Consider the following 14,482-nt stretch of genomic DNA (forward strand, 5'->3'; position numbering starts at 1 on the left):
TAAACTGCTAATATTTTACCAAAAAATAGAAAATCAATGGATAAGCAAATAATATGCAGTCCATATAGGTCCCATATGGGTCCCATTTGTGCCGCCCAACAAAGGACAAAATCAGCTACCGGGCTGTTTCTGGGCAAGCCCATATGGGTAAGCCCAAATGGGAGTCATTTGGGACCTATATGGGTTAGCCCATATGGGAATGCCCTTAAGGGTCCCATATAGGTCCCATATTATTGAGTTATCAGGAAAAAGATATAAACTTTTATTTATTTGATTAAAAACTAATTTCTTAAAACGTATGTATGATAAATTTGATCTCAACTGCTAATATTTTACCCAAAAATATAAACTCAATGCATAAGCAAATAATATGCAGCCCATATGGGTCCCATACGGGTCCCATTTTGGCCGCCCAACAAAGGACAAAATCAGCTATCGGGCGCACATTTTTTTGAAAATTCTGTTTTTGATATGGCTTTGTTTTAAATAATGTATATACTATGATTAATATGAAGTTATTTTCAAGAGATAATTTCAATTTAAATAATCGCGCAGAAAAATAAAGAATTTAAATAATATGCGCATGCGCAGATGTTAATTCCGCCTCGCGAAAACATTCAAAACAAAAACACTCGAAACGGTAAGTTGTTAAATTGTGATATTATACACGTAATTATATATTTCTTTTGAAATCAGATATATATTGCTGATCACTCATCATTTATTTATCTGTTACTTCAATGAATGCCTGTGTGTTTAATAATTTAAATTGCAAATTATTAGATTTCTTCATCGCTTTGCCTTTGTCATGTATTTTCGCGACGTAAGTCGTAACGTTCGTTTGTCGCCATAGATCAATCTCTTAGTTAAACTGCTTAATTCAACTTGATTCTGCCTAAAATTCAATACAAACTATTTATAGCAGACAGGCGCATGTCTGAAAAAATGGAACACTAAATTAGTAATCATGCTAATGCATGAGAATCTTACTTATCTCATACATTGATAATATAGGAGGTTTTTGTGTGACGTCACAAGAGGGGTTTTCCGTTACTAAAAATAGATTGGCCGTCAACTTCTCAATCGCGGCCTATTATATTGTATCAGAGTAAAGGTCGTCGGAAGACTTAATACTTACAATTTCACAAAACAAAACTATAAATACCCGTATTCTTTTTTAAGTAAGACTTTAATAAATGATATTTCAAAAATTATAAAACATATAATAATTTGAATATTATTATAAGTGGTGTGGATGCGATAGTGTTAGTTTTCATCAGAGATTGAAATTAAGTGTAAGGGGTGTATTAAATCAGTCATAAAACAAAGCCTTAAAATAGCTCAATAAATTTCAATTTTGAAATATAGTTTTAATTTTCTTTTACATTGAATGAATTTTCGTTTCGTTTACATTGAATGAAAATATTCATAATTTAAGCATTCCAATTGAAAAAACACCTGCATATTTTGCAAATTGAACTGTCTTTGCTTGTACATGTATATTGAAAACAGGGCTCGAAATTAACACTCGCACACTCGCAAAATGCGAGTGAAAAATACCGATTGCGAGTTAAGTTTTAAGCCACTAGTAATTTTTTGCGAGTAAAGAAATAGTGAAAAAAAGTTATATTGCTAAATGCGTTCGACTTCCTGAACGCTAAACCATAGGTCATAGAACGTCCTCATACCCATATGCGGAAGCGCGCAGCTTGAATATAGACTAGTATACTTATAGTACAGATACGAGGATCGTATTGGTACAACGAAATGTTAAACAGTCAACTAATTCACACGTACTGTTCATTGAACTTGAACAGACATGGCGTCGAAGCGAAAAATAACTAGTTTCTTTTTGCCCACAGATGGATTTAACAATACAAAAGATAAAGCAAAGTTAACTCACAATAACTGTTGAATAAAAAAAAACGAAATTAAATTATGTTTCCAGCAAAATTTGCGAGAAAGTTTTTGTTTTTGCGAGTTGGTATTAAAGCTGCTCGCAATGTTTTGCAAGGAGAAAAAAAAGTTAAATTCGAGCCCTGGAAAACCCTTCTCTAGTGATAATGAGCGATACAAATCTAGCATTTTATGATACCATAAATCTACACATTTAATTTATTTTCCGCAAGTATTTTATATCCGTATATAATGACCAAACGCGATTGCTTGTTTTCATGATGATGTTTCGAACACTGCTGCATTAACGCACGATCTTTACACATTATAGCAGAGTTTACATTTGCAGGTACCCGTTAAATACGTTAATTGTGGAGCAATGAATTTGTAAAATATTTTAAATGTATAGTTATTAACCACTTTATTGTTATGTTTAAACTGGCTAATATATATAGTTAATAGTTCCTAGCTGTTAAACCATTTCGGACAAATGTCTATTTTTTAAATATGTTCAAATATTTTATTAAAGCAACTGTAAAGTTTTTGACTTAATATGCTAAGAGATGACATGGAGGTATCATAAATTGTGTTTTATGACCAGACACATGTGGTTTATGCAGAGACCCCATACAGAGTCATACAAGTATAGGTCCCTGGGTTTATTACACTGTTTTCTTAGTAAATGTCTGGACAGTATCCGATCATATCGAGATAATCGGTTTGTGATAAACAAAGGGGCAATTAAACACTGGGTTAGAAATGCTGAAACAAAGAGTGTCAAAACTGGTGTGAACAATTAAATAAAAGCATTAACATTTATATAGAGGATTTATTTAATCTGTAACAAGGTAAGTTTTTACAGACAAATAGGTTCAAATCAGTTTCTATATGTTGATTACATAAATTCAATCAATTTGTTGTTTGTTTTCGTCCTTATTTGTGTTCGTTCATTGGATTCAATTTAATCTGAAAGAATTTCAAGTTCTGAGTATTTTTTGTTCTTCAAAAGGGTCGCGAATATGATTGTAACCTTATCACGATGCGGTTCATCACATGCAAACAAAAGCAGAATGGCCGCAGTTTTGACGGCCAAAATTTGAGCATGCGCAAACGTGACGTCATTATCGGAATCCCCAAAACCTCCTATTATTATTAATTTAAACGTATAATATAATGTTTTTTTGTATATGTCTTTCATTACTTGCACGCAAGCCAAGGTTGTCTGCCTGTGGACAAATTTTAATGATTATTTAAACACATATTTGCAGAATATTTAAAAAGTCTGTGTATTAAGAAATAATTAAATTCGTAATGTTTATTGTACACATTTATTTCAGAAAATAAAATATTCACCACCACCTGGTTTGCCAACATCGTCTTTACAAGGAATGTCCAGCAGTGCATGACAGAGGCCGGTCACTCCCATTAAGTCCAGCTGAAGAGCCTTCCCAGTTCATAGGACAAAGTAACTAATTTTTGTGCTTGAAACTTAACCTTAAAATAATTTCAGTTTTGGAATTACTGCTTATAAAATGATAGTTAATTACATAAATAATTAATGTAAACAGATAATCCAACTGAAAAAATATAAAATACACAGTCATTTAGTGATCTATAATAATACATACTTCTACTTATAAAAGAAACAAATTGACGTTGACGGGCATTTAGGTGCAAGTTGCTATAATCAGCCCGAGCCGTACAACAGCTGTTGGGACAAATCGGGCCCGCCGCCGTTATATCGGCACACATCCGATATTATAATTATATAAGACCCAGCTGTGATATATATTATTGTCAACATAATTTTAGGTAAAGTTTTTTTTTACTCTTGTCTTCAGATGCAGTTACACAGATTTTAACGGTGTTGGAAACAATGAGAGACGAGAACAGGGAAATGAAGTGGATGCTGCAGCGGCTCTTGGCTAGGTCAGCTTCTGATGACGAGCCAATGCAACTGCCAGAGAACATCAGTCTACCAATTGGAACACTTGAGCAAATGGATGAGTTTGAAGAGCATCTTGGTGATGAAGCTACGATCCATCTTTTCTAGGACTGCTGCATTGTTCAAGCTTTTTTATCAAATATATTAAGCAATGTTGTAAATGTATTGACAGTTCTTTCTCCATTGATCCTAAACCATTCCTTTAAGGCTCATCTTCTAAGAAAGCATACAATCTTTTTTATCTGGAAATGAAATGATATATATTCCTTAGCAAAAGAAGAAACAGCATTCCAGTTTTTGAAGGTTTTAAAAGACATATATCTATATATATCATGTGCAATTATGAAATACACTAGAATGTATGAAGATATCAAAGATAATAATATGGACTTGTTCTCGAACAAGGATTTGCCATTTATTTGAGTTTTGGATTTTTTTGCAGGGTTTTTAATTTCTAGTTTTTATTTAATGCTTTCCGGTGGTTTATAGAGAAATATCAGTGAATTAAGACTGGTTCAAACAGTGAAAATTATCAGTGAGAATTATCGATAATTTTCATTGTTTACTGTGAAATGATGTCATTTTTTGACGAAATGACGTCATTATCCTTGCAAAATTCTTTAGTTAAACTCTTTAACAATGTATATAAACGGTGAAAAATGCATTAAATAAAAAGAAAATTTGTTGGATTTGGTGGATTATCGATTTTAATTAACTCGTGTTCATAGAGAATATATATTTTCTATGATCACTCGTGAATTAAAATCGATAATCCACCGGATCCAACAAATATCCTCTATATAAAATATTTTGTTTAGTCTTGCAAGTATGTTTTCTACAAATGTTCTTTGAGTACATGGTGTATTATTTGTATTGGTTAAAGATTTTATATGCTTTTGAGTAATGTGTAGTACATCAGGAAAATACTTGAAGGTATTCTGTATATGTAATATATATTTATTATCAAAATAATAGAAGTCCTTAATTCTATAGTTGTATAACTGGTCAACATATATAATGTTATAGAAAAATGTCTTATTGTTTGAAGTTATGTCTTTATTGTTCCATGAAATAGTTTTACTGTTGGTTTGGGTTTATAGATTATGAGTTTCATTACTCCATGCGGATAGAACATTAGATAGAAATATGTGTTTGTAAGCAACTTCATGTAAAAGCGGATAGAACATTAGATAGAAACATGTTTTCGTTAGCAACTTCATGTAAAATATTTTTGCTGATGTTACATTCAAAAAGTTAGGAATCACCATATTATTTTAGAATTCTCTGGTAGAATATTTAACTTGGGATCCTCCTGCTATGTATGTATGTATCCATGTATATGTGTGTAATACTTTATGTGAACAAAAGTTGAGAGTACTTTAATAAATTTTTAAGTCGTTTAACAAAAACCTTGTATTTCTTGCAGGATAATGCTATTTAGCTCTTGAACCCTTTGATATCGCTCTGTTCCAGCAAGAAGAAATAGATAAAACATTAAAAAAATGAAATTGGAAGTACATGTACAAGAATCTTTTGTCTTATGTTCAATTTGAACACAGTATTTCATGTTTGCAGCCTACATATTATTTCTAACATAACCTGAATTTCCATTAATGCGTTGTCCAAAATTTTACAGGCTCTGTGTACCCATATTGAATACAATGCTACCAGTTTGTAGCCCATATTTAGTACAATGCTGCCCGTATGTAGCCCATATTGAGTAAAAGGGCTACCCGTATGTAGCCCATATTGAGTAAAAGGGCTGCCTGTATGTAGCCCATATTGAGTAAAAGGGATGCCCATGTTGGACCTATATGGGTCCCATGTGGGCACCTATATGGGCCCCATGTGGGCTGCCAACATGGGACCCAGATGGGTAGTGCAACCGGGCTCCACATGGGTCCTATCTGGGCTGCCCCATATACTTTCATGGGGCAGCCCAGATGGGACCCATGTGGAGCCCGGTTGCACTTCCCATCTGGGTCCCATGTTGGCAGCCCACATGGGGCCCATATAGGTGCCCACATGGGACCCATATGGGTCCCATATAGATTGTTTGCTGGGATGCTTCACTTTAAAACCGAGTTTATGTATTTTTTCTGTTCGCAATAACTGCTCACTCGAACATAAAACGTATCTATGTACAGTATTCTAATGAACATTCACTTATAAAACTAAATAGGATCGATAAAACTGTTTAAAACTGTTAAAAATGCTAAAAACACTCTGTGCATAAAAACTAAACACGTCCCTCCACCACGGTGCACCGGAAACCTACTGCATCGTAACCCTTTGTAAAATATCAGTGGAAGTTAAACTGCCCCAAATTTTAACGACGTCACGTATTTATGTGCACAGACGATTGTTGTCTTTTTCAATTGTAAAAAAACACACATCAATTTTGAAGTTATATGCATTTGACAACTGACAGCAACGCATCTGCAATTATTTTGTAAGTATATAGACGTCAAATAAGCAAACTACATGGTTTCGGCGTGTTGACTTGCATTTCCGTGTGAAATAAGCGGTGAGAGGTGTTTTCCATGAAATGTCAATCATTATCATAGTTGCAATAATTCAACTCTCAGCTCTATAACCCAATGGTTTGCTGATAGTTGCAATGCGCTGGCTCTTGCCCATGGATGCACAATTTAATCAACAATGCAATAGTTAAGGCACACTGAAACTGCAAGATCTTATCAACGTTTACCTGTCTAAACCACAAACTTATACAAATGGTACCATTAAAACTAGTCCAAATAATTAGACGTAAGCTACCCCGCTTACGTCTAAACGGCTACCGTCGTTTTCCAATAGCAAATTGAGTTCAACTTAAACTTCAGTTTTTCTCGTTAAATCTTTGCTAATGCATAAAATTATCATTAATTAGACATAAATGTGAGCGATTACCTCTTAAATGTGTAAAAATTGTGCTTTTAAACCACTTATGTACATTTTTAAAAATAAACATACACAACACACGAAGTGTGTTTGTCGTTTATAGAATTACATTGAATTATCTTGAACGAAATTATTTTTTGAATAGGTTACACATAACCAATTGTTGTTGTACAACAAACCACATCACTTTTTAGCTTTCTGTACTTTCAGTGCTCCAGCTAGAATTTGAAAAGGGCAGGGTGGCTTTTTTGTCTAAAGGGCACTTTCGACGCGCAGTATTTTGTGAAAAGGGCACTTTCGACGCGCAGTATTTTGTGAAAAGGGCACGTTCGAGCGCGCGGGTGTTTCTGGAATGCTTTCTATTGCATGTTAATTTATATGTTATAAATAATTGTATTATTCCCATTATTATCAAACCATTCAAATATAATGTCTACAATGAGGATTAAACTAATTACAATGTAATAAGAGATTTATGAATTATCATTATTTTTTTATTTTTTTTTGAGGGGGGGGGGCAGGGCGGAGGTTCGGGGGGGCAGGGCGGAGGTTCGGGAGGGCAGGGCGCGGCGCCCTTCGATTAAGGCCTAGCTGGAGCACTGACTTTATAATTAAATGAAACCTATATGTGTGTGTTTAAACTACAAGTTGTATCACGGAGTGTATATTGATAGGAGATGAATCGAGTATTTGACCCTTACTGTAGTAAATTCAATCTTATGCAAAAACTATTCACCCGATTTTATTGGTTTATACGTTATCTTGTTGCTTATTAATTCCTCTTTCAAAAAAATATACGTTTTAGTATACTCCCGTTGTTATTTATGGACTTATAGCGAGATAAACACAAGAAATTTTATGTTTTACCACCGCGTGTTTTACCGTGTTGTGGCTATCGATCTTGTACAATTAGCGTACAGCGAAGCGCCGAGGTTATACATTTTGATGTACCCACTCACGTCTTTTGTTGAATTATAGTTTCATTTCTCGTCCGATTTTGACAAATTATATATCATTAGAAAGCTTACGTTACGTAGTAAACAGATATATAAACATATATTAAGTTTTTCTTCTGATTTCGACAGCCCGGCGAGTTATAACTTTAACTTTTGCAAATATCATACCGTATTGGAGTTTCAGAATCTAGATTTACGGTTGACGTGTTCGTTCTTAATACCAATTTGTAGCGTTCTTCTGATTTCGACAGCCCGGCGAGTTATAACTTTAACTTTTGCAAATATTATACCGTTTTGGAGTTTTAGAATCTAGATTTACGGCTGACATGTTCGTACTTAATACCAATTTGTAGCGTTTATATTTGGAGTTCAGTTTTAAAAATTACATCTTGCTTAGGAGAATAGAATTCTGTATACGATAGAAAAAAAATTGTTTAAAAACGAAAGTAATTAAGGAATGAAGGCGGAAGAAAGTAGCGCGCGTTTCTAACGCACTGAACTGATGCTACGGTCTTGGCGATTATGCTTTTGTTTAGAAACCGGCCATTGAATTTCCTTTGCCATGATTATTATATTTTTTATGGAATATATTGTGGTATTTTGTTCACGAAACATATCAATAAAGCTTATTATAAATAAATCTTAATAAATTAACGATTTCAGCTCTTGTTTAAAACACAGAAAGGGTGATAAATTTATGATGAAACAGCGTATATAGCGGACCCTCTCGATTTTATTCGGCTTTGCATGCATACTTGAAATAAAATGGGTGTCAAAAACATTCATCGTTTGCTGTTAATTATCAACGAGGGAATTATGTATAATTATATGAAATGTTATTTACCTTAAATTATCAATTTATTAAAGATTCTTGAAAACCACGGTCGGTGTTACGCGGGTCATTTCGTATTTTGACATCAGGGCATCATGTCCAACTATTCAAAATCAGATTTTTTTTCACTGGGACGATGGCGGCTTAGATTTAGACAGGCAGACAGATAGTTTATTCAGACTTATACAACAGTACATCATCTTCAACTCAAATATATAAATTATTTTTAGACGAATTGTTAGGTAATTACACATATAGCAGTGATGATTCTGAGAATGTTGCCATGTTTCTTATCCGTGTAATCTAGAGTCCGTGGTTTGAGCATTTTTATCGCGGTGTTCAATAAAAGATATCTCAATAATCTTGTTTATTGATAGATCTGTGGTTTTATTGCCCCTGTGTCTCTTTATGATCAGATACTGTGCCGACCAATACTAAATAACACTATGGTGTCATACGCCACAGCAGGGACCTATACTTGTGATCATGGAGTCTTAGTGCAAGACTTAAAAAAATATGTTGTTTCGCTTGCGGTTGTTAAAGCCAAAACGGGGCTTCCCAACTTGCACAGCTGCTGATATTCAGATCTGAATACCTAAACTTATTCAGACCTTATTCTTAACCGTTGCACGTTTTACGATATCGGATTTTAGGCGGGAATACAACTCAGTGAAACTATTCAATTTCTTATACAACATTAAGAATATTAACAGTTATTGAAATTAACAATATCAGCGACATCTTTTTAAAGACTAAACACCTTTACAAGTATCGAATTTAACATGTCAATAAAATATATTAATACCAAAAAAGGTTTCATTTAATATTGTTCACATTAAACCTTTAAATGAAAGTGTCGCTTTAACTATTTTCCGTGTCTTATTAAGCTGCGAATCGTTTGCTAAAAACCGTTAACAAAAAGGGCTACACGTTCTAATTCTTAATGAAATACAAAAATAAGTATAACATAATTAATAACGTCCATAAACACACACGGCAAGATCAAAGTTTAATGGAAAACTAATATGACATTCCACGTAAATTATTATTTTCGTCTAAATCGAATACTATATATAGAGAAACAATGTATTTATAACCGACCAATGAGGTAACATTATGCAACTTTCAATTTACACAGTGCTATATGGCAACAATATGGAATTTGAACAGTGGTAGTGTTTTAAGGTCTGGACTAACATTACTTGTAAGTTTGTATAAACATTTTTCTAATGCAATTAGTAAAATAATGTTTATATTTTATGTTTAATAATTTATTGCATGATTATTCTATGCTTTTATATGAATTAGATGCCGTTAAAGCTTCCGACATGAATTCATGTCGGAACGATGCTATTGCAAAATAACGTTAAACGATATGAGGTCGATGTAAATCGACCTCATATTTATAGGAGTACATTAAAACTAGCTGAAATAATTCGCGTTCAGAATAAATCTGAACGCTGAAACTCCGGTCTGCAAAAACCATAACGAAAAATAAATACAATACTATTATATCAATATGCTTAAAATTGCAAAATAACATTACCAACTCATAAAGTTTTAGTTAATTAGTCCATTTTTACCTCAAATAGCGTCGATTTAAAGTTAAAAGGCAGGGGTTTTTTTTAGAGGAAGGGGAAGACGCTGGACGCTGGGTGAAAGGGGAAAGAAAGAGTGCGAAAGAGAGATATTAGGGGAAAAAATAAAAACTGTTCATTTCAATGTCTATAACTCATCAAAAGAGACTTGTCTCTGTCCTTTTTGTTCTTAAACACATTTAACAGGTATTAAAGTCAAAGTCCTTAATAAAGTTGCAGGTGTAGATCTAATAATGGGAAATGTTTTCAACTATATTTTTGTACTGGGGCCGGGGGACGATGTCAATTTTGTGATTTCAATTTCATGATGAATGGGTTGACGATCTTGATTTGCTACAGTATTGGAAGGGAAAGGAGCGGCAGCTGCCGATTGTCTACTTTCACTTTCACAATGTTCGATGTTGATTACCTCGGAATCCTGCTGGGTTATAACGGTTTTCGATGATTCTTTCTTAAAAAATGCCTCAATGCGTTCAGTATCTTCCGAGTTCGAATGTTTTATTTTGTTTGTGTAAGAACGCTAATTGTGAGACATTTTTTTCTGTTTTCACGTTTATACCTCGGCTTGCACATAGCCCGGATGAAAATTCGACTGGTTTCCGGTAATTAATTGACGAAACCCCCTTCTCGCGCAAGACCGGTATCCAGTAAAATAGTCACCTGATTATTACGATTAGTTGCCCAGTTTACATGACGTTATTTAAGAGCTATATTTAGAATAACTGGGATTCCCAGATGTTGTGTGTTTGTCTGGAGAGAGAGAGCGCGAATTCGTTGTACATGGTGCAAATTGGATAATTGTCGAATGCCCCAAGGAAAAATAAACATTTCTTTGAGAGAAAATATTATATTTTGGTGAAAAATGATATTTTTGGTGGGGAAATTGTATTTTAAGGGGAAAAATTCTGGTAGGGGAAGACGCCGAATATCGGCGTCACTTTCTTAGTAAAAAAAACCCCTGAAAGGCATAATTTATTTCAGTTAAACTTCTGCTTAAATCGCAATACAATCACTGACCTCTCGCCATGTTATGAAATATTTAAATATCAACCAATCAGAAGAAGGCATTACGGTGTAATAGGCTGCGTTATCGATTAAAATCTACCTGCCGTATACAGCGGGCACAGCGATTGGAATTGAAAATGTGAGTAGTGTGTTGATTTAAATTGGTCAGGCGTGCACAATTGAAAGAGTCATTACATAATTCTTACGGAACATTATTGAGAAATGAATTATCTACACAGGTATGTAAATATTATTGCAATCCGTTGATATTAACTGTCTGATATTGGGGCTTGAATGTTGCGCACCAAATTCCTTGCGCATCAATAAAGACAAAGAAGGAAAACTCTCGCTATTAAAAAGATAGAGTGGACTATTGGCACCAAGAGTCTGCCAAAGCAAAAATCATCAAAAGACTCTTAGGCGGCAATTTATATTGACTACATTAAAACAATAAATAATTGCTTTTTATTGACTTAGTTTTGCTTTCGTACGCTGTATCCGCCATATTGGAAAATAAACCCAATATTCGTTAGGTCGCAGTACACCACAGGGCTCAACAGTAACTTTTGAAGCCACTTGTCCAGTCGGACAAGTAGACCATAATTTCACTTGTCCTGACCAAAAAGCAACTTGTCCTGACCATTATATCTTATTCTGCTTAGTACTTTGCAAAATAATGAAATAATACAAAATGCTCAAATCATAAAGACTTTAATCGTTCAAAATACATGTAAACATAATTGTAGGCAATTTCAATACGAAAAGAACTGACTAGAATAACAGGAAAACTCAAGATTATTGATTTTTAAACAAAGCCATAATACCTGACAAAAACTTGTGTGTTGCCAACATCAAACAGAAAATGTTAAAAGTGATGTATATGTACAGTACTTAACTGATATTTAAAAAAAACAAAATCATTCTATACATAGAGAGGACGTCACTACGTTAATTGTCTCTAAGATCGGTGTGTACCGGTTTCGTAAAATGCATATTCTTTACAAGGGAGAATATTCTTGTTATCTTGGCAAAGAAAAATATGTTAAGGGTTGCTTCCCTTGTGAACAGTACAGTGTAGTACATGTATCACGTGGAACTATCGGAATATCTCGGACTTCGACGATTAAACGTATACAAAATATACTCGGAAAAGTTGAGTGATATCTCCACAGAAAATAATGGCTTTAAAGGCATTTTTTCTAAGTTATACAATTATAATGACCACTTGTCCCGTTGGACTAGCAAATTTTCTTTATTTACTAGTCCGGACTAACAATTTGGTTGTCCCGGACAGTCGGACTACCTTTAATGTCGAGCCCTGCACCAATATTTTGCACGTCAGGTTATGTGTTGGAGCCTACAAAGTCAACAACGATGTGTTATTCGATACAGAATACACTGTTTCAAATTTAAACATAAAACATGTCAGCGAGGAAAGTGTGTTGAAACATCGTCGTGTTTTTATAGGGTGCGCGCAAAGGATAACATCCATAGGTTGCCATTCAGGTAAATTTAACATGTTTATGAAGTTTATTCATTATTTTCTTCAATTTGTCTCGAACGACGTCTGTTTAGTGAAGCACACAGATTCTCTGCGCTGAACTGCACCCATGTTTATGAAGGGGTGCATATGGACTGCCAGAGCCGCCATGGCAAAAATTATCAAAGGCTCTGGCAGTCTGTTTATATGGATTATCATTATCATTGCTACAATACATTCGCATCATCATCTTCAGTAATTGCATCCCTCTAACTTTAGTATTCTCGCAATGAAGTTAAAACTGTGCGTATTTAAGTACATACTATTGTACTTTGGATGTTGCGTTCAGCTGATATCAATCTGGAAGGCTGGATGGACCTCTCTTGACCAGGATAAAAGATGATACAACGACCTGACACTGCGAACTCTAGAAGACAACTGCGACGACGGCACGTTTTTGGACAGTGGGACAGAACATTGGATTTCTGCTTCAAACCAGGATTAGCAGACGGTGATCGCTTCCTTTCAAGCTTAACTATAGGTGTACCTTTCAAGTTCACTCGTCTCACAGGGTATCTGGAACGATTCGAAGACCCAGTAAATACTTGGGTTCGAATTTCCCGATCCCGTGCTCCTTGACGAACGTATGCTTGATCAGTTTCATCGTCTCCATCGCTGATAACGATGACCTCCTCACCAGTGTGGTACTTGCGGAGACACTTCCTCACAATCCATGTCTTCTGCCTCCTTTCTTGGGCAGACTTCCTGTTGCACTTTCTCCTGGGATAGAATGGAACGTGCTGGCTCATTTTCTGAAAGTCTAGTAGGATTCTGGACTTCCTGTTGCACTTCCTCCTATGATTGAAAGGAACATGCGGACTCATTTTCCAACAGTCTATCAGGACTCTGGAAACCCGAGGACATCAAACTGCTTTCTCCAGGTTCCTTTTTAACGACAAGCGGAGGAAAATTCACCTCATCGAACACTGTCGGTGTGTCATCCGGGCGACAGGTTTTTGATGCCGGAATGACTCGTACCCTTGAACGGCCTGGAAGCGACAAACCAAGTGTGAACACCTTCCAGCCTGTTTCGGGGAATCAACATCAGACATCCTGAAATTTCGATTCCTGGGTCAAATGGCAAATTTGGGTCAGTTATTATTTCTGGGTCAAGGGACAAATTTGGGTCTGTTATTCCTGAATCAGATGGCAAATTTAGGCACGTTATTCCTGAATCAGATGACAAGTTTTGGCATATTTGTTTTAAATCAGACAACAAGTTTTGGCATGTTTTTCCTGAATCAGATGGCAAGTATGGGCATATTATTCCTGGGTCAGGAGTTTGCCCTCCAACTCCGACCCACTTGAGTTTAAATACTCAAATTCAAACTTTTTGACTTTGCTAGGTTTCTGCTTAAATTTGGGACAATCTGCTTGAAAATGACCTTCTTGATTGCAATTGAAGCATTTGGGTTTTGATGGTGACAAACTTCTCCTTGGAGATGGCGACCTTGACCTTACAGGAGTGAGGACATTCTCTTGACATATGTCCGCGTCGGTTGCAAGTATAACAAACAAGTTCAGCTGGACTACTCGAGAAATGGGTGATTGAGACCTTTCCTTTCGCATGGAAATAATGAATAATTTATCCATAATTTTATCAAGTTTTTGCTCAATCTTGTCCATTTTCTGCTCCATTCTATCCATTCTCATTTCCAATTTATCAATGCGGGATTCTTTGGGATTTTCATTTCCAACAGATTGGACCTTGAAACATTCCTCAGAAGTGTTTTTGGAAATAGATTTAGATCTACCAAACATTAGACCATGAGTATGCACAGCCCATTTAACTTTATCAAAGGCTTCTTC

The 14,482-nt window shown here is 35.1% G+C and overlaps 1 protein-coding gene and 1 long non-coding RNA gene across 2 annotated transcripts in view; both read left to right on the forward strand.

Moving 5' to 3' along the window:
• The first annotated feature begins 568 nt into the window (after positions 1-568).
• On the forward strand, positions 569-3,970 carry LOC127869172 (uncharacterized). Its single transcript, XR_008044455.1, has 3 exons — positions 569-640; positions 3,234-3,361; positions 3,738-3,970. It is a non-coding gene; the product is annotated as an uncharacterized LOC127869172 (long non-coding RNA).
• A 2,196-nt stretch (positions 3,971-6,166) lies between these two features.
• Positions 6,167-14,482, forward strand: part of LOC127869169 (ras-specific guanine nucleotide-releasing factor RalGPS2-like) — a 146,790-nt gene continuing 138,474 nt past the window's right edge. The window contains exon 1 of the mRNA XM_052411500.1: positions 6,167-6,293. The gene's annotated coding sequence lies outside the window, so the exon portion shown is untranslated. The remainder of the gene's footprint in view (positions 6,294-14,482) is intronic.

This window comes from Dreissena polymorpha, chromosome 2 (genome assembly GCF_020536995.1).
Source record: "Dreissena polymorpha isolate Duluth1 chromosome 2, UMN_Dpol_1.0, whole genome shotgun sequence".
NCBI classification, from domain to species: domain Eukaryota; kingdom Metazoa; phylum Mollusca; class Bivalvia; order Myida; family Dreissenidae; genus Dreissena; species Dreissena polymorpha.